The sequence below is a fragment of the Eleutherodactylus coqui genome, chromosome 5 (assembly GCF_035609145.1).
Source record: "Eleutherodactylus coqui strain aEleCoq1 chromosome 5, aEleCoq1.hap1, whole genome shotgun sequence".
Taxonomy (NCBI): Eukaryota; Metazoa; Chordata; class Amphibia; order Anura; family Eleutherodactylidae; genus Eleutherodactylus; species Eleutherodactylus coqui.
The window spans coordinates 6,460,941-6,475,113 of NC_089841.1; positions in this window are offsets into that span (position 1 = coordinate 6,460,941).

Below are 14,173 nucleotides of genomic sequence, written 5' to 3' on the forward strand. Positions count from 1 at the left end.
CCTGTAGAAAATAGTTAATGATGAACATTATAATTCTCTCTGACCTTATAGAGTGAAGTATAATATCTAATATGATGTATATGGCAAATGATGAAAAAACAAAATATAAAATCATTAAAAAATATGATGAGAGTAAAGTTGCAAAAATTACCTTGGAGAAATCAAATTGCAGTTGGGACTGTCTGAAAATTCTTCACAAAGTCTCAGGGATGTTGAAGTCTTTGAAAGCAGAGAAGTCACTGACTTGAGAAGGTAGGAGTCTTTTTATATAATGGTAGGTAAGTTACACCCAAGGATCAATGAGCTCCTGATTGGCTAGGAGTCAATATGTACTTGTTGTATACATAATATCAGGCATCAAGGGAATTAGCATTTCTATAGCATTCCTGCAAACTGCAGCCATAGATGGGGTCAAGTATTGTTGGGGTCAACACCTCATTGTAAGGAAAACCCTTCTTTATTAACATGTGGCCTCACCCTCCATTATAGTGATTACATGCCCCTTCTAATTTGTGTTATTATGAAGGCTCACTAAACGTTTATGCTCCAAGAGGTAATGTTTCACAAATATTACATTTTATAAACTTTTATATTTAAAATTAGAAACTGTAAAATTGGCAAAGTTGTAAGTTCCTAAAGGAAACTAAGTTAAACCATATTATGTATTATATTGAAAAAAAAGTATAGTCAGAATAATCAGTATTTTCCCCATTTTTTTTTCCATATCCACTATATTCTCTCTTTTACATTAGAATGGACATTTCTTTAGTAACAAGTGGCCTTACCCTCCATTATTATAATGATAGCATGCACCTTCTGATGTGTGCTACATTGGTGACTAACAAAACTTTTACCTTTCAGGGGGTTACTTTTCACAAAAATTAGATTTCATAAACTTTTATATTTACTAATATTTTAAAGTTGAAACTGTAAAAGCAGTGAACTTACAAAAGTAAATAAACTTAAATCTTATTATTTTTTTATCTAAAAAAGTGCATTCAGTAGTATAGTCAGCATAATCAGTATTTTCTACATTTTTCTGGAATGGCCATGGGGCCAACAATCCACCTAAGGTTTGACTGAAATCGATATTCCACTGTATTCCTACTTTATCCAGTAATGTCTTTATATATAAAGAAGGGATATTGCATTCTCTCTATAACTCACTACAAATGAAGATTGCATTATTATAAAGCTTGCTTTTATCTCATTTTTTATTCAAAAGGAAAGTTAACATTAATAAACTCTAAACCAATCTGTGGATTTGAAAAACAGTGAAATCTTGCTCTATGTCCACCATCAGGGCTATGAGCACTTTGTTATTTTCATCTTCAGCTGGGCAAAAGAGGGTATGGGGGGTCTTATAGCAAAGGCTTAACTCAAATAGTAGCTATAGAACACTTTACCTCTAGAGTGGCTGCTAGCACTCTTGAGAGCAGCATATCTACACTATATGCAATTTGGCTCTTGATGACTACACCCCCTATGAGTCTCTCTGTGGGTTATTGCTCCAACTGTTATTGCTCCAACTTTCCCGCAACTTTCCCATTTGAGAGCATATCTAGGGGATACTACCCTGTCAAAAAGATCTACGACAAGCGACATAGCTCCAATTTTTTGTGTTGCTTAAGAACCCCAGAGACATATACATTTTTTCTGATTGAGCAGGGGATATAAAACCCTGGTAAATCCACCCAATAGCCCTCCATAATACTATGCACAGCCTGACACTTATGCATCCATGTGCTTGTGTTATACAATACTGGGCTGACATAGTATACTGAATCCGACCTTGTGCTCAGCCTGTGACCCTGCGGACTGATGCTGTTTCTGCACTACGGATGGACCCGGCGTCTCGCCTTTGGATATGCCCAGTACAGATTTTTTTCAAATGTCCCTTTCTAGTGTTTTCACTAGGCGATGATGCGGGTATCGCGACCTTCACACAGTGTTAATTGTAGAAGGGCCGCGGTTCAGACAGCCTCAATGGAAGCCCTCCATGCAGACAACGCACAAAAGAAAAGCATGCTGTGATTTTTCCTCCATGAGCGGAAAATCATTATTGATTTTTGCTCATGTGCAGGAAAAAGTGCTTTTCCAAAGCATGTTATGGACAGGGTTTGCTGTGGAAGCCGTTCGTGTGCAGCCGGCCTTAAGGCGTTATTACACAATGCTGTTATGCCAAAAAGTTATAACAAGTGGCCGGGCTATAGCTCTACCAATGTAGTGTAACAGCACCCTTAGGTCCTTAAGGACAAAGTCATTTTTGGGTTTTCCGTTTTGTTTTTCCCCTCAGATTTAAAAAAAATAATAATTTTTTTAAAATTTTTCATCTGTGTAGCTGTATCCAGGATATTTTTTGCGGGACAAATTATATTTTTCAATTGTAACATTTAATGTGCCAAATAATATACTTAAAACTAGAGATGAGCGAACATACTCGTCCGAGCTTGATACTCGTTCGAGTATTAGCGTGTTCGAGATGCTCGTTACTCGTTCGAGTTACTTTCACTTTCATCTCTGAGACGTTAGCGCGCTTTTCTGGCCAATAGAAAGACAGGGAAGGCATTACAACTTCCCCCTGCGACGTTCAAGCCCTATACCACCCCCCTGCAGTGAGTGGCTGGCAAGATCAGGTGTCACCCGAGTATAAAAATCGGCCCCTCCCGCGGCTCCCCACAGATTTGTTCTGACATAGAGGAGGGAAAGTGCTGTTGGTGCCGGAGCTGCTGTAGGGAGAGTGTTAGGAGTATTTTAGGCTTCAAGAACCCTAACAGTCCTTCTTAGGGCCACATCTAACCGTGTGCAGTAGTGTGGAGGCTGCTTTTTGCAGTGTTGCACATTTTTTTTTTTTTGTATATCGGCCGTGCAGAGCATTGCGCCCTGCAGTAATACTCCAGGGCCAGTAGTGCTGGTGAGGCAGGGACAGAAGACATATATTGTGAGGCAGGGACAGAAGACATATTTATTGAATATAGGCAGTGGGCCTTTCCAAAAACATTTGGGAAAAAAAATCTATTTGGGCTGCCTGTGACTGTCCTCAGTGTACTGGGTCTGTGCTGGGTGTAGTTGTCCTCCTAATTCATACGCAGCCAGCTAAGTGTTACAGCAGGCTTGCGCAAAATTATTTTCTGGCTCTGTGTTGGCTGTTACATCACCGCTGTATTCCAGTCCACAGTGCAACAGCCTGCAGTAATTATACATACTCCAGGGCCAGTAGTGCTGGTGAGGCAGGGACAGAAGACATATATTGTGAGGCAGGGACAGAAGACATATTTATTGAATATAGGCAGTGGGCCTTTCCAAAAACATTTGGGAAAAAAATCTATTTGGGCTGCCTGTGACTGTCCTCAGTGTACTGGGTCTGTGCTGGGTGTAGTTGTCCTCCTAATTCATACGCAGCCAGCTAAGTGTTACAGCAGGCTTGCGCAAAATTATTTTCTGGCTCTGTGTTGGCTGTTACATCACATTCCAGTCCACAGTGCAACAGTCTGAAGTTATTTTACATACTCCAGGGCCAGTAGTGGTGACACAGGGACAGAAGACATATTTATTGAATATAGGCAGTGGGCCTTTCCAAAAACATTTGGGGAAAAAATCTATTTGGGCTGCCTGTGACCGCCCTCAGTGTACTGGGTCTGTGCTGGGTGTAGTTGTTCTCCTAATTCATACGCAGCCAGCTAAGTGTTAAAGCAGGCTTGCGCAAAATTATTTCCTGGCTCTGTGTTGCCTCTTACATCACCGCTGTATTCCTGTCCACAGTGCAACAGTTTGCAGTTATTTTACATACTCCAGGGCCAGTAGTGGTGACGCAGGGACAGAAGACATATTGATTGAATATAGGCAGTGGGCCTTTGCAAAAACATTTGGGGAAAAAAATCTATTTGGGCTGCCTGTGACTGTCCTCAGTGTTCTGGGTCTCTGCTGGGTGTAGTTGTCCTCCTAATTCATACGCAGCCAGCTAAGTGTTACAGCAGGCTTGCGCAAAATTATTTCCTGGCGTTCCGTAAGCGAAGTCAGCCTCCAACCACAGGCCAATAAGTGATACATTTAATTACAGCGTTCTGTTTCTGCACTACTGGTAATACACCATGCTGAGGGGTAGGGGATAGGCCTAGAGGACGTGGACGCGGGCGAGGACGCGGAGGCCCAAGTCAGGGTGTGGGCACAGGCCGAGCCAGTGTGGTGGCCAGGGGTAGAGGCAGGGCCAGACCGAATAATCCACCAACTGTTTCCCAAAGCACCCCCTTGCGCCATGCCACCCTGCAGAGGTCAAGGTGCTCTACGGTGTGGCAGTTTTTCACAGAGACGCCTGACGACCGACGAACAGTGGTGTGCAACCTTTGTCGCGCCAAGATCAGCTGGGGAGCCACCACCACCAGCATGCGCAGGCATATGATAGCCAAGCACCCCACAAGGTGGGACAAAGGCCGTTCACCGCCTCCGGTTTGCACTACTGCCTCTCCCCCTGTGCCCCAACCTGCCACTGAGATCCAACCCCCCTCTGAGGACACAGGCACTACCGTCTCCTGGCCTGCACCCACGCCCTCACCTCCGCTGTCCTCGGCCCCATTCAGCAATGTCTCTCAGCGCAGCGTCAAGATGTCGCTAGCACCACTGTTTGAGCACAAGCGCAAGTATGCCGCCACGCACCCGCACCCTCAAGCGTTAAACGTGCACATTGCCAAATTGATCAGCCTGGAGATGCTGCCGTATAGGCTTGTGGAAACGGAGGCTTTCAAAAGCATGATGGCAACGGCGGCCCCGCGCTACTCGGTTCCCAGTTGCCACTACTTTTCCTGATGTGCCGTCCCAGCCCTGCATGATCACGTCTCCCGCAACATTGTACGCGCCCTCACCAACGCGGTTACTGCCAAGGTCCACTTAACAACAGACACGTGGACAAGCACAGGCGGGCAGGGCCACTATATCTCCCTGATGGCACATTGGGTGAATTTAGTGGAGGCTGGGACAGAGTCAGAGCCAGGGACCGCTCACGTCCTACCCACCCCCAGAATTGCGGGCCCCAGCTCGGTGGTGGTATCTGCGGCGGTGTATGCTTCCTCCACTAAACCATCCTCCTCCTCCTATGCAACCTCTGTCTCGCAATCAAGATGTGTCAGCAGCAGCACGTCGCCAGCAGTCGGTGTCGCGCGGCACGGCAGCACAGCGGTGGGCAAGCGTCAGCAGGCCGTGCTGAAACTACTCAGCTTAGGAGAGAAGAGGCACATGGCCCACGAACTGCTGCAGGGTCTGACAGAGCAGACGGACCGCTGGCTTGCGCCGCTGAGCTTCCAACCGGGCATGGTCGTGTGTGACAACGGCCGTAACCTGGTGGAGGCTCTGCAGCTCGGCAGCCTCACGCATATGCCATGCCTGGCCCATGTCTTTAATTTGGTGGTTCAGCGCTTTCTGAAAAGCTACCCACACTTGTCAGACCTGCTCAGAAAGGTGCGCCGTGTCAGCGCACATTTCCGCAACTCCAAGACGGACGCTGCCACCCTGCGGACCCTGCAACATCGGTTTAATCTGCCAGTGCACCGATTGCTGTGCGACGTGCCCACACGGTGGAACTCTACGCTCCACATGTTGGCCAGGCTCTATGAGTAGCGTAGAGCTATTGTGGAATACCAACTCCAACATGGGCGGCATAGTGGGAGTCAGCCTCCTCAATTCTTTACAGAAGAGTGGGCCTGGTTGGCAGACATCTGCCAGGTCCTTGGAAACTTTGAGGAGTCTACCCAGATGGTGAGCGGGGATGCTGCAATCATTAGCGTCACCATTCCTCTGCTATGCCTCTTGAGAAGTTCCCTGCAAAGCATAAAGGCAGACGCTTTGCACTCGGAAACGGAGGAGTGGGAAGACAGTATGCCGCTGGATAGTCAGAGCACCCTCATGTCTATATCTCAGCGCGTTGAGGAGGAGGAGGGGGAAGAGACAGCTTGGCCCACTGCTGAGGGTACACATGCTGCTTGCCTGTCATCCTTTCAGCGTGTATGGCCAGAGGAGGAGGAGGATCCTGAAAGTGATCTTCCTAGTGAGGACAGCCATGTGTTGCGTACAGGTACCCTGGCACACATGGCTGACTTCATGTTAGGATGCCTTTCTCGTGACCCTCGCGTTACTCGCATTCTGGCCACTACGGATTACTGGGTGTACACACTGCTCGACCCACGGTATAAGGAGAACCTTTCCACTTTCATTCCCGAAGAGGAAAGGGGTTCCAGAATGATGCTATACCACAGGGCGCTGGTGGACAAACTGATGGTAAACTTCCCATCCGACAGCACTAGTGGCAGAAGGCGCAGTTCCGAGGGCCAGGTAGCAGGGGAGGCGCAGAGATCAGGCAGCATGTACAGCGCAGGCAGGGGACCATTCTCCAAGGCCTTTGCCAGCTTTATATATACACAATAGTTCAGACAGCGCCAACGGATATTAAACCGACTCCAAACGTGCTTTTATCTCCTATCCCCCGTAAAGGAGGAGAGCTGCAAAGACAATAAGGGGGAACTCTCACCAGCAGAGTGAACCCCCAATAAAAACAGACAGCGGGGTTTCAGTAAAAAAGCTATGCGCTCGTGAAGATAGCAAACATGTCAAGCGGAGTGTATACAATCTCCGTCCTGTAAGGGACGGAAAAAGAAGATAAAATAGAATAGAAAGGCACTTACTCAAAAGGAGGGGGGTGTATGAAACAAGAAGCGTTGAAACTTTCATCTGAACAAATTTTTATTTTAACTGGGCTGCCTCCAGGCGTAGTTACCAATTAAGCCACATTAACCAAAGCGATTAATGGGTTTCACCTGCCCTCTTGGTTGGGCATGGGCAATTTTTCTGAGGTACATTAGTACTGTTGGTACACCAATTTTTGTGGGCCCTCGCCTACAGTGTAATCCAATTAATTTTTAGCCCACCTGCATTACAGCTGACGTTACATCAGCTGTGTTGGGCACTGCAATGGGATATATTTATGTACCGCCGGTGGGTTCCAGGGAGCCACCCATGCCGTGGGTCCACACGGAGTTGTAACTGCATGTGTCCACTTCTAAAGAACCCCAGTCTGACTGGGGCATGCAGTGTGGGCCCAAGCCCACTTGCATTAAACATGACATTATCTCAGCTGTGATGGGCACTGCAATGGGATACATTAATGTACAGCCGGTGGGTTCCAGGGAGCCACCCATGCTGTGGGTGCACACGGAATTCCCATTGCGGAGTTGTACCTGCCTGTGACTATTTATAAAAAACCGCAGTCTGACTGGGGCATGCAGACACCTTGACAGAATGAATAGTGTGTGGCACATAGGTTCCCCATTGCTATGCCCCCGTGTGCAGCTCCTGATGGCGGTGGCACAGGATTATATTTCTCATTGCTTCTGTACAGCATTGTGGGCTATCGCCCCGCCCCTTTTAAAGAGGGTCGCTGCCTAGCCGTGCCAACCCTCTGCAGTGTGTGCCTGCGGTTCCTCCTCATGGCAGACGCACTTATAAATAGACATGAGTGTGGCGTGGCATCAGTGCAGATGAAGGCTGCACAGGGACAATTTGGTGTGCGCTGTGGACACTGGGTCGTGCAGGGGGGGGTGGGCAGCATGTAACCCAGGAGAAGTGGCAGTGGAGTGTCATGCAGGCAGTGATTGTGCTTTGTTGGAGGTAGTGTGGTGCTTAGCTAAGGTATGCATTGCTAATGAGGGCTTTTCAGAAGTAAAAGTTGTTGGGGGGGGGCACTCTTGCCGCTATTGTGGCTTAATAGTGGGACCTGGGAACTTGAGATGCAGCCCAACATGTAGCCCCTCGCCTGCCCTATCCATTGCTGTGTCGTTCCCATCACTTTCTTGAATTGCCCCGATTTTCACAAATGGAAACCTTAGCGAGCATCGGCGATATACAAAAATGCTCGGGTCGCCCATTGACTTCAATGGGGTTCGTTACTCAAAACGAACCCTCGAGCATTGCGAAAATTTCGTCCTGAGTAACGAGCACCTGAGCATTTTGGTGCTCGCTCATCTCTACTTAAAACCTTTTTACATTTCTGAGTGGAGAGAAATGGAAAAAAAACAAACAAGATTTTGCAATTTTTAGATGGTCCTGTTTTCCCAGTAAAAATGACATAACTTTATTTATGTTGCTACAGTTATGGCGATACTAAATGAATATCTTTGTTTTATTTTTTAAAAGTAATACAACAATTTAAAAAATACAAAACTTTGTCGCCCTCTTCTGCCAGCCGCGTGATGTGCCATTACAGGACAGCCTGCAGTTTCCATTGGTATTATTCTGAGGTACATACGATTAAAAAATTTTTTTTTTGGAGACGGGGTGACAAGAAAAGCACAATTATGGCGTTGTGTATTATTTTTCTGATGGCATGCACAGTGCCGGACAGATTATGTTATTTTATTAGATTGTAAGAGTCCAGATGTGGTGATTTATGAAATATGTTTATTTTTTAATGTTGAAAACGGGAAAAAAGTTTTTTAAAACGTAAAATATTTTTAATTATTAAAAAATGTAAACATATTATTCTCTATACAGGACTTGTACTAGCAATCACCTGAGCACAGACAGGGCTCAATAGGCAGAAATACAAGGTAGCTCCAGAGGCCTTCACGAGGCTCCAGGCTACCATGGCACCAGAACAGCACGCCACAATCTCATTGCAAAGGGGTGTTCAACATACAGAGAGAGCCCCCTCCCTCTGTTGGGCCATTTTAAATGCCGCTGTCAGAAAGAGGGTGGAATCTATAGGTTTAACAGCCGTGATCCAAGTAGTTGAGGACTCCTCCCGTCGCTCTCTGTGCCGGCAAAGTCTCACAAAGTCCTCAATTTTTTCATCTTACTCAACCAGAGTATTCTCAAATTTGAGGAGACTATACACAGCACCAATTGCAAGTATACAAGGAATGAGGTAAATTGCTCTGCTAAACTGATGAGATTGATAGTTGATAATGAGCAATTAAATTAAATAAATTGCAGAAAGACATACAAGACATTGAACATAAATTGAGAGCAACTTTGAATTCCACAGAATGGGATAATTTAACACAAAAAGAGGATATGGAACTACAAAAAATGGAAGAAAAGATTATCTACATAAAAAAAAAAAAAAAAATGGAAAGAGACAGACGTGATTACCAAGATGATACAATTGGAGTTCCAAAAGGGTTCAAAAACCCAAATCAATTCTCAAGAAACAATCAATGAGAAGTCATGCAGGTAATTTGAACAGTGTCACATTCTCCTCCTCAGAGTGGGAAGGGGACACATCCTATGTATCATCAGATGTCTCCAGTCGTGACCCTCAGGTATATGAAGAACTAATACAAAGAATGCAGACTATGGGGAGACTGTCAAAAAACGAGGCGCCGAGAGGGGACCATATACTAAAAAGGAGATACCCCAGCCGCAGACCAACCATTCGGAATTAGTGGACAATATAATTTTTTTCACACCCCGTATTCTATCTAACCAGCAATTGGAAATTATTAATAAGGGTATGAATTTTGTACCTGACTGCACATTTGACCCTTTCAATACTATGCTGGACCTAAACAAATTTGTTCGGGACCTCATTGTAATGAAGTATTTCTACGAACAAACCAAAATCAGTGGGTCAAACAGAACAGCTTCTTATGAGCTTGCGAAACAAGACGATAAATATGCTGACCTAACAACAAGGGATATTGCCTTTCTCTGGGATCTAGAACAACTAGGAAAAGAACAGATGGACACTAATATGGCACCAGATTCAATTCCAATGCCATCAGATATGAGGATTCCCAATCCTTCTTTCTACCCCAAACATCTCAGAACAAGATGGGTGGATGATTTTCAAAACAGTATGAAAAGAGATCTTAATGACCTTTATAGATCCAGTCAGAAGAAAGATGCATCCAAATATAAAAATGTCAACATCTCAGTGTCTCAGAGGCGTGAATCTCATTAACGATACTGATTTAATAATTCAGCCATCGGACAAAGGGGGCGCTATTGCCATAATGGATAATGCATTATACAGTTTATGTGTTGAAAAAATACTTAATGACGATAAGACGTAGAGAAAATTAGAGGTTGATCCCACCGTAACATTCACCCATTCATTGTCTGATTTGATTACCAGAGGGGCTCAATGGGGGTATTAAGTGACAAAGAAATGGCTTATCTAGTTCCCAAAAATCCTATTCTTGCAAATTTTTATGGGATTCCTAAGTCTCATAAAAATGTATTCCCACCTCCCATGCGCCCAATAGTTTCGGGACGAGGATCCCTATGTGAGGGACTCAGCAATTGGGTAGATAAAAAATTGCAGCCTGGGGTAGTTCAAATCCCCGGATATATTCCTAATAGCAACAAAGTTATTCAAACATTGGCAGGACACAAATGGGGGGCGGAAAAAACCTGGGTAACTTGCGATGTCAAAGCATTGTATTCGTTCATCATTTGGCGCTACAGGCACTTGCATTTCATCTTAGGTCTCATGCACAGTATAATGATTCTGTAAGAGCTTTTTTGATGGAAGCAACTGAATTTCTACTGACGCATAATGTTTTCAAGTTCAAGGGCATTCCAAAAGGGCAGTTTCTAAGAGCAAGAAGAACCTGCTCGGAACCATCTAATTTTAAAACACAAGCTATGGATATGGCAGATCGGTTTGCACGAAGGGGGAATCCTAGTGATGTTATCAGTGAGGCATGGACATCTGCATCGGCTAAATCTAGGAATGATCTCTTGATAAGAAAAAATCGGGAACAAGAGAATGGCAAAACAAGACTTATAGCCACTTATGATGAGAAATCGACCCGAGTAAGAGAAACCCTCAACAAATACTGGAATATTCTGAGACGAGACCCCGATATGGCGGAATGTCTGTTGGAAAAACCCTCAATAACCTACAGGAAAGGTAAAAGTCTTAAAGATAGACTTGTTCATAGCCACTTCGTCCCGCCACCAGACAAAAATAACTGGCTAGGTCGTAATCCAAGTGTGGGTTCTTTTAGATGTTCAGGATGTAAGGCCTGTCCCTTCATGGAGAGAACAGTCTCGTTCACATGTGCCGCAACAGGGAAATCATATGACATCAGAAGTTTCATGAACTGCCGTTCGACTGCAGTGATATACGTCACTACGTGCCCCTGTCCAAAAGACTATGTGGGAAAAACAATGCAACAGTTAAGAAGGCGTGTTTTGGCCCACATAGGAAACATAAATTGCGGCGACACAACAAGTTTAGCAAACCACGCTCGAGATATACATGTAAACGATCCACATGCAGTGAAATTTAGAGGCATCGAAATACTTAGGTCTACGGCACGCAGAGGCAAACTAGACCATATGTTGCTTCAGAAGGAATCTGCGTGGATGCATCGTCTTAACAGTTGTGCTCTGATTGGACTAAACGAGTGTCTATCGTTTGCTCCATTCATCTAGTAAGGGATTTTCTTTGGTAACTAGTGCTAGATTTATTAATGCATTATCAATTTTCCATTCTGGACACTACTTATTTGTGTTGTTCTAATTGAACATGGCCATGGCTAGGGTCTTTTACTTAATTTTTCCCTGTTTGGCCTGTTCTTCATTCTCTGCATCAGGATTGATACAGTGTGAAACTAACATGAGGGAAACGCCGTCCTATATACGTTTATTTATCTAAAAGCCTACTGCTCCATGGCAATTGTAATAAAAAATGTTTCAGGAATAACAACGTCCTTTTGTATCATTGTGCTCACATATGCAGTCAGCTACACCGTTTAGAATACAATCTTAGATCTTAATGAGGACACAATACTTACCGTATTAGCAATTTATTATGCATTGCGATGCAATTAACATCATGGGAGCAACATTTAAACTGGCAAACAAATGGATAAATTACAATCATGCTTCATTAGAAGGCAAACGATGAAGATCTACAAAGATGCCAGTCTATTCAATCTTTATTTAAATCTATCACTTAAAACTTCCGTGCTGCAAGTCTATCTGGTGCAGTTAGATAGCCTTATTGTAGCGATGGACCCTTCCAGCACGCATGCGCCGCTGCATGGAGACTCCAGGCAAAAGGCGGAAGTGACGTATCCGATTGAGCAGAGGACCGTCACATAACTACATCCGGGAGTACTCCTTCATTGATGCCGCAGGGCGCATGCGCCGTCGTGTGGGGACACCAGGAAGTATCGCGATAAGTAGACCATGACAGAGCACGGAGAGGAGGAGTTTTATGGAAGTCACATGACTGTCCAGTCAGAGCTGACAGCGCCCGCCCCTGGATTATGACTGGTGCTACAGAGTACGAGCCCCCATGATGAGAGGTGGAGCCAGCCCTATTTAAACACTGATAAAGTCTGTCAGATGGTTGTAGGACTTTGATCCTGGCAGTTGTGTATGTGTGCTGTGCGTGTGATTACCAAACAATATCGGTCTGAATGTTCATTTTTGAAACTAGTAAAGCCACTAACTTGGCATTTGTGTGTGTGTAATCACATGGTAGTTTTGGGTCAATTACCTATGACCCTAAACAGTGACACTAAAATTGGGGTGTCCGTAATTTGATAATCACAGAGGCAAATTGGGGCATAATATCAAGTACCCCAGGTGGAATAACCACCATTTGTTTGAGCTGACAGGCCAATCCACAGCATAGTGAGGCAGTATTGTTAAGGGAGAGATAACCCTAACAACCTTATCTGCTGAAGTTATTATAGCCAAAATACCAGCAGATGAGTAGTACCATTAGGAGCTCTGAGTACTGTAGCACTAGATTCCGAGGCTGCATGTAAAGGAATTTTTCTGCTCATATGCAGTATTTAGACTATATTCATACACAACTAATTAATGAGATTTATAACATCTGGGCCATCCACAACCATCAGTTTAATACTACTCAATCACTCGTGTGAAATACTTGATCTAATATTGGACATATTACTAAATCATCAAATACTCACAGGGTGATACTAGGAGCTGCAAGTCTTTGTTTCCAATCTATAAAGGAACTTAAAAACCTAGCTCAAAATAATCCTGATGAATCAACTACATACTGTATGTAGTTGAGGAAACGCGTTGATTAGATCAATTCAGGAGCTTAGGATTACTATAACCAAGTATCAGTCACATGGTGCCTGGTATATTTATATACTGAGGTTCGTGATAAATACACGGCCCTTTCTATTCTTGGTCCGTGAGCGAACAGTAACTATTATATCTAGACAGACTAATCATTTGATTCATAGAGTATCGTAGGTTCCTGTAACAGCAGGACACAGATTCTCTAAGGTTTTTTCCTTGGTTCTATGACCACAATCAGTAGTCCTGGATTCCAATTCTTGAGAAACAAATTGGATTAGGCTAACGTGAGATGGTACAAGTTGGCCCCATAGCTATATCTACAGCATAGCGGATCATTGATTACGTTCTGGGGAACATTGATAGGGATCATTCCAACAAGATCCTCTCCAATTCATCTCTGGGGAGATAATATCACTGTAATAAAATATTCCCTACAATACCTAGGTTCGGGAATCTTGGTACCTCAAAAAACTGACTGTGGTCCAAAGTTGTCGTCTTAAACCCGTAATTATCATCTGGGTATTTTACGTCACTATATTTGTTTTTGTCTTATGTCTTGGTGTTTGTGATAGTAGGTTCCACAGTTTTAAAATATCCCTAATAAAAGTTAATTTTTAGTATATCTTTCAAAAAGTATAGTGGGTTTTTGCAGTGAATATAAGAAGGTAAATAATTAACCCCCTCTGTCTCAGTGAATTCTATAACTTCCATATTTAGGGACCACTCCCCTGGATCTAGTCTTTTCCGACTCAACTATGTTCTGGGAGCCTTTGAGGTGAATAGCTGAAAAGGACCTTATCTTGTTCTCTGCCCAGGAGAATATTCTTTTTGATAAATATTGCAGATGAGGGTGTCTGATACCGCCCTGATGATGAATGAAAGACACTGTTGTCTGACAATATTTTTACGTGCTTTCCGCATAATATATCTTCAGCTTGAATTCATGTTTCCCAAACTGCTCTAAGTTCTCTATAGTTTGAGGATTAAGAGCAGATCAGGAACCCTGCAGTTCCCTATATACTATCTGTGCTCCCCAAACCCACTAGCATTGGTGGTTATTGAAACAAACGAGGACAAGGACCACTGAACCACCCCTTTTAAAGGTTACAGG